Source organism: Carlito syrichta, unplaced genomic scaffold (assembly GCF_000164805.1).
Source record: "Carlito syrichta isolate Samal-C Ts95f unplaced genomic scaffold, Tarsius_syrichta-2.0.1 Scaffold317439, whole genome shotgun sequence".
Lineage (NCBI taxonomy): Eukaryota > Metazoa > Chordata > Mammalia > Primates > Tarsiidae > Carlito > Carlito syrichta.
Window position 1 is genome coordinate 234226 of NW_007261535.1, and position 6432 is coordinate 240657.

At 56.6% G+C, this 6432-nt stretch overlaps 1 protein-coding gene across 1 annotated transcript in view; it reads left to right on the forward strand.

The window, feature by feature from the left end:
- CDT1 (chromatin licensing and DNA replication factor 1) overlaps positions 1-6432 on the forward strand; it is a 38018-nt gene that overhangs the window by 24693 nt on the left and 6893 nt on the right. The window lies entirely within an intron of this gene.

Consider the following 6432-nt stretch of genomic DNA (forward strand, 5'->3'; position numbering starts at 1 on the left):
GGGCTCAGGCAATCCACTCACCTCAGCCTCCCAAAGGCGCGAGATTACAGGCTGAGCTACTGAGCCCGGCTAGTAGAATACATTTTTACTAAAAAGCACTTAATGAAGTAATTATTAAGATTACCATCACTTAATTTTTTTTTGGAGTCAGGGTCTCTGTCGCACAGGGGGGAGTGTAGTGGCATGCTCACGGTGGCCACAGCCTCAACCTGCTGCGCTCAGGCAATCCTTCCACCTCAGCCTTCCAAGTAGCTGGAACTACAGGCATGCGCCACCATGCCCAGCTAAGTTTTTGATTTATTATAAAGATGAGGCCTCGCCAAGTTGCCCAGGAGGGTCTCAAACCCATGGGCCAGGCAATCCTCTCACCTTGGCCTCCCAAAGTGCTGGGATTATAGGCATGAGCCACTGGGCTGCCCAGCCTTTTTTCACTTTTTAAATGTAGCTCCTAAAAAGATCAGAACCACTCTGGTGACTCACGCTGCATTCTGTGGGCAGAGCTGTACCAGGACAGAGCCAGCCCAGCCCCATGAAGATGCTTGGTGAGGACAGGCCACAGCAGGGATGTCTGTCATTGCTGAGACAAGCATACAAGGCTGGTCACTCTCCCCAAGATCCTCAGTACAGAAAAGGAAACTGAGGCTGGAAAGGATGCCACATGGGTCATGGGACCCCTGGGCAACAGCAGCAGCCTCTGCACCCTCCCGTGTCCCATCCATGATGGAGTCCAAGGTTGGCTGGGGCCAGGAGCCAAGTGCAGTCTGAACCTGGCTGGGACCCAAGTGCTGCCTCCAGGCCGGGCCAGCCCTAGTGTCAAAGCCATGACTATGACAAACTCCCCTGGGGCTGCAGGTGATTGACAGGCCGCACCAGGGTGGGCCCTGACTCCACCCTCAGCGCTGGCTCCTGCCTGGCCTCCTGGAAGGAAGGGGGTGGGCTCTCGGGGGGAGCAGCCCCAGTTCTCCAGCCCTGGTGTCCTTACCCACTGGGGCATGTGGCTGGAGGTGGCTTTCCCCTCTGGCAGGTATGGACCCCCTGGGACAGGGGTACAGAACATTCCCCATCCTGGGTCCTCACTTTGCTCCACACCGGTGGTTCTCACACGTGCTGTGACCCCTCTCCACTCCAAAGCTCACACAGGACCTAGGGCTTCTATTGTGGGGGATGCTTAGCAACATTTACTATGTTGGAAACTAACAACACTGACATGTGAAAAAATCTATGTAGTACAGGCTGGGCACAGTGGCTCATGTCAGTAATCCCAGCACTTTGGGGGCCAAGGCAAGAGGATTGCCTGAGCCCAAGGTTTGAGACCAGTCTGGACAACATGACGAGGCTTCATCTCTACAAACCAACTGACTAGTAGATATTCTAAGGAAGTAAATTGTCTAAAACCACAGACTCTCTAGGACGGGCTTGGTGGCTCGTGGGTTTGAGACCAGCAAACTTGGCAAGAACTTGTCTCTACAATAAATAAAAAATCAGCCGGGCGTGGCAGCGCGTGCCTGAATTTCCGGCTACTTGGAAGGCTGAGGCGGAAGGATCGCCAGAGCCCAGCAGGTCGAGGCTGGGGTGGCTGTGAGTGTGCCACTGCACTTCAGCCTGGGCAATGGAGTGAGACTCCAACTCTATATAAATAAATAAATAAAGTAAACCCACAAACTCTCGAGATGAGGACCAGGCTGGAAGCCAGTGGGCCTGGGAGTTTCGTACCCAACTTAGGACTTTAAGTGCGTGATCCCCACAGCCCGGGTTACCCAGGGCCCCTGCCCACCCCTCCCCCAGCGTGGAGGAAGACGTGGGCCCAAACCTGCATCTGATTCACTCAACACACACGAACCTCCTGTGTGCAAACACTGACCCTAGCCATAGCCAAAGCAGATAAGCCCCGGCTGTGGAACTTGATGTCTCCAGGGATCAAATGTAATGAGCAAAGGCCACAGGCCCCTGGCAAGCTGCAAGATGACAAAGACACGGAGGGAGGGATGGGACCCTGAGTGAGGTGAGCACAGGTTGAAGATCGAGGTGGCCTCAAAGACAAGACTTTGTGAAGGAATGCTGGGAGAACATTCCAAGCAGAGGGACGGCAGGTGCAAAGGCCCTGGGCCAAAGCAGTCTGGAGGAACAGGGTGGAGGGGCAAAGGCAGAAGGGGTCTGGTGAGTCATGGCGTGGCCAGGGCCAGATCCACGGTTCTTCCTGGACGGATGTGGGCGCTGCAGAAGAGTGCTGAGGGTGGACACACACAGCCGCAGGGACACAGGCTGGATGGCACCAGACTGCCAAGCTGCCACACTGATGCGGGGCCGACCTGGGGCCAGGGCTGCTCTGCAGAGACGGTGTTCCCCAGGCCAGTTCCTGGCCATGGTTCGGTTCAGCAGCCCCGGTTGAGTGCCAATCATAGCCAGATCAGAACAGATCGGCCAGCAGAGATGAGGCTGATGGGCTCGCAAGGAGCTGGCGGGGTACAGACCCAGTCTCCCATCCAGGGGATGCCCAGGCAGCCAGAGGCTGGCCCAGGACAGAGGTGCCAGGCCAGGGGGGACTGGGGTGTGAGTCAGCTCTGCTGCTTCTTGTAGGCTGTGTGGCCTGATGCAAGTGGCTGGACTTCCCTGGTTGTGTTTCCTCATCCGAGGAAGGGGAATGTGTACAGCACCTGAGCCCTGGAGGCTGTGGGCCGACGGGCCGCTCTGTGTGGCATCCTCAGAACATCTGGCACCTGGTCCGCACACTGGCCTGGGCGTCGTCAGGGCTGGAAACCTCCGCCTGGGTGAGCGGCTACCTCACCTCTTCTCTTGCAGGCTTCCGGTCCCAACAGCCCTTCCTGCTGCAAAGTGGTCTTGGCCTTGCTCACCAAGAGGCAGCATCCAGTTCCACCCTGGGGCCTGGGTGGACCATTCCAAAGGGACAGGAGGGTGATGTGGGGACTTGCGGGCCTCCCAGGTTCCGTCACCTGCGTCACGTCACCCAGGGAGCCAGAGCTGCCCTGAGGATGCCATGCTGGGGAGATGAGAGAGATGAGAGACAGAGACAGACGAGAGAAGAGAGAGAGAGACACAGGAGAGAGACAGAGTCACAGGAGAGACAGAGACAAGAGAGGAGACAGATGAGAGACAGAGAGACGGGAGAGACAGAGACAAGAGGAGAGGGATGAGAGACAGAGATAAGAGAGAAAAGACAGAGACACAGGAGACAGAGAGACAAGAGAGAAGGAGAGAAATGAGAGACAGAGAGAGAAGACAGAGAAACACAGGAAAGAGATACAGGAAACAAAGAGACACGGGAGAGACAAAAACAAGAGATAGGAGAGAGAGAGAGAAGAAGACACAGGTGAGACAGACAGAGATGAGAAAGAAGAGAGAGAGGAGAGATGAGAGAGATGAGAGAGGTGACACAGAGGTGAGACACACTGGAGAAAGAGAGGAGAGACAGAGACAAGAGAGAGATGACAGAGAGGAGAGATACACAGGTGAGAGAGGAGAGACAGAGATAAGAGAGAGACAAGAGAGAGAGTTGACAGAGGAGAGACACACAGGAAAGAGAGGAGAGACAGAGAGAAGTGACAAAGGAGAGAAGAGATATAGGAGACAGAGAGAAGGAGACACAGGAGAGAGACACAGGAGAGAGATGGAAAGGAGAGAGGGAGAAGGGAGAGGAGAGAGGAAAAGAAAGAGGGGAAGGGTGGGAAAGGAGGAGAGTAGTCCCTCAGCCTGAGTTCGAATCCTCCCACGCACCAGACTGCAAGGGTGCCTTCCTAGAGATGATCCAGCCCTGCCACCACTGACTGCAGAGACGAGAGTCCGAGTCAGGGCCACAGACGCCCAGCAAGCGCTGGGCAGTGACACAGCAGACACACTCACCAGGGAGATGTGGGTCATGTCCACTGGTTGGCCAGGCCCAACCAGGGAGAAGCCACAACGCCCCCTCACCCGGCCTTGGCTCTGGGGTTGGGGCAGCCTCCCCTAGTACTTCAGCTGCGGCATCTTTCTGTCCCAGCCGCAAGGCCTTTGACACTGGCCTCTTTCCCTGGTGTCCCTGTCAGCTTCTTCCATCATCCCAGGTCTCAGCTCATGTCACCTCCTCTGAGTGGCCTCCCGGGCCCCTGGGCCTTTCTGATCTGAAGTTACCTTGTGCTCACTGGTCTGTCTCTCCTCACAGGAACATGGCTAGAGGGCAGGGGCCTGTCTGTCCCGTCCTGGTGCACAGCTGGCCTTTGGTGGCACTGAAGCCAAGTCCTAACCACACCCTCCCACCAGTGCCAGAAGTGGATGCCAGCCGCCACCCACTGGCACCCCACATGGGGCCAGACTGCAGCAGAGTCAGCTCCTCTCCACAAGCCCCCACAAGCTGGACGTCTGGGACTCAACCCCAGAGCCACCTAGCCGCTCAGGGCTCACCAGCCAGCCCCAGCACTGGCCAATGCCTCACAGCGGGCCCCTTCCCCTGAGGGTCCTGGGAGCCACCCCATGGGGTGGATGCTGACAGGCAGTGGTGCACTGAAGTCACACCGCCAGGTGGGGAGTCCCTCTCCTGAGGTGGCCTCTGTGGTTCCTCATGACCTGGGCCTGACCTTGGCCCCTGGCCCAGCTGGTTCAGGCTGGCAGGTAGGCAGGAGGCCAGAGGAATGAAACGCGAGTGGAGCCTGCCTAGAGTTTGGGAGGCTCTGAGAGGTCTCCCAGCAGTCTCCTGTCCTGCCCCCTTATCTAAGGGGGCAGGGCAGGACCAAACGGTGGCACTGGGAACTAGGTATCAAACAGAGGCTTGTGGTCAGCACCGCTGTCTCTGACTGAGAGGTGCTGCCTCATTTCTAAACATGAGGCAGAGTGGGTCTCTCATGTCTCCAGGGAGGAACACAGATCCCTCCCCGCCATATAGGTGGCTATGATGCTGGTTTACAAGGTCCCCTAATGGCAGCTGGTCCCAAGAAGAGGCTGTGCCTGTAACTTATGCTCCCCTTACAGCGCTAAGATTTTGCAAGCCTTCCCACTATAATGCACACCAGGCTTCTATTTGAAATCTGTACCACAAGGACCCACAGATCACTTTCTGCCACCCTGAAAAAAGCCAGGATTCTCACCTTGATTGGAAGCGAACAGGACACTACAGCAGAAGAGACCCCAGAATCAAAGCTGTCACATAGTTGTGCAGGTTAGAACCTGCACAGGGTGCCTGGCCAAGGGGTGGCAGGGCTGAGACCCACCAGGTCCAGGCACCACACCGTTTTCACAAAGATGCCTCAGGATTGAATGGCCCTGCTGGAGGCTGTCCAGTGCCAGGGCCTTTCAAAGGTTTTGTCCAGTACCCACAATGAGAAACACATTGTTTCAAAACATTCTAATTTCCAAGAAGTTAGCCAGGCACACCAGGGTAAACCAATCCTCTGTCAGGACAGACCATTTCCATCACCCCAGAACATTCCTTCATCCTCCTTCCAAGTCCATTCCTGCCCCAACTCACAGCCAGTCTTGATTGAAGAAATATGTCTTCATATATTTGTTTGAGCCCACACACACAAACAAAACTTTTACAAAACACGGGCCTCCAGACTCCGCGCTGATCTCCCGACCCATCGATCACCTGCTACCAGCTGCTTGCAAAGTGCAGGTCTAGGTGCTGACCCGAACAGATGGAAGCCAATGCCCGACTGCCCCACCCTTTCTCATTCTTGAGGCTATTTCGCAAGTACCAATTGCATCACCAAACTGATGTTTCTGTTCCTTTAGCTTTTCTGAAAAATAGGCACTGGCTGGTTGGGCTCTGTGGCTCATGCCTGCCATGTAGCACTTTGAGAGGCTGAGGTGGGAGGATCTTTTGAGGTCAGGAGGTTGATGGCGCCATTGCACTCCAGCCTGGGTAACAGCAGACCGTGTCTTTAGAAACAAACAAATAGTAAGATAGGCACGTGCTCTTTACAGAAACCTTAAGACAAAATGGAAAAACAAAGCACTCCAGGTCTGGAGACCGGCAGGACCGGCCGGACCGCATTGCAGTGCAGGAACCAGCTTATCTGGCATCTTCTGGAATTAGGCTCCGGGGTCAGGGCCCGGGGCTTCCAGACGGCCAGCTTCACGCCTGGCTCTCACATGGCAAGCCTAGGGTCTGGGAAGCCGGACTCGAGCGTCTCCGCCACTCTGAAGGCGTCCCTCCCCTCTCCCACCCTTCTTTTTTCTTTCTTCCCTCCCTCCCTGAAGCCCGGACTGGGGACGCACGCGCACAGCCTCAAGCTCGCCCGCAGCCCACGGGGCCCGCACATGCACAGCCTGGAGCCTGGGTGCCGCCTTCGACGGCGGGATGTGTCCATCCGTGGAGGCCGCCCCTCCCGTCCCCCAGAATGACGGGCTACTCGTCGGCGTCACGGGGGCGGACACGCCCCACTCTGCAGCTGGCACCGCACTCGCGCGGCCCCGGCGGGGAAGCCCCACCCGGGACAAGCG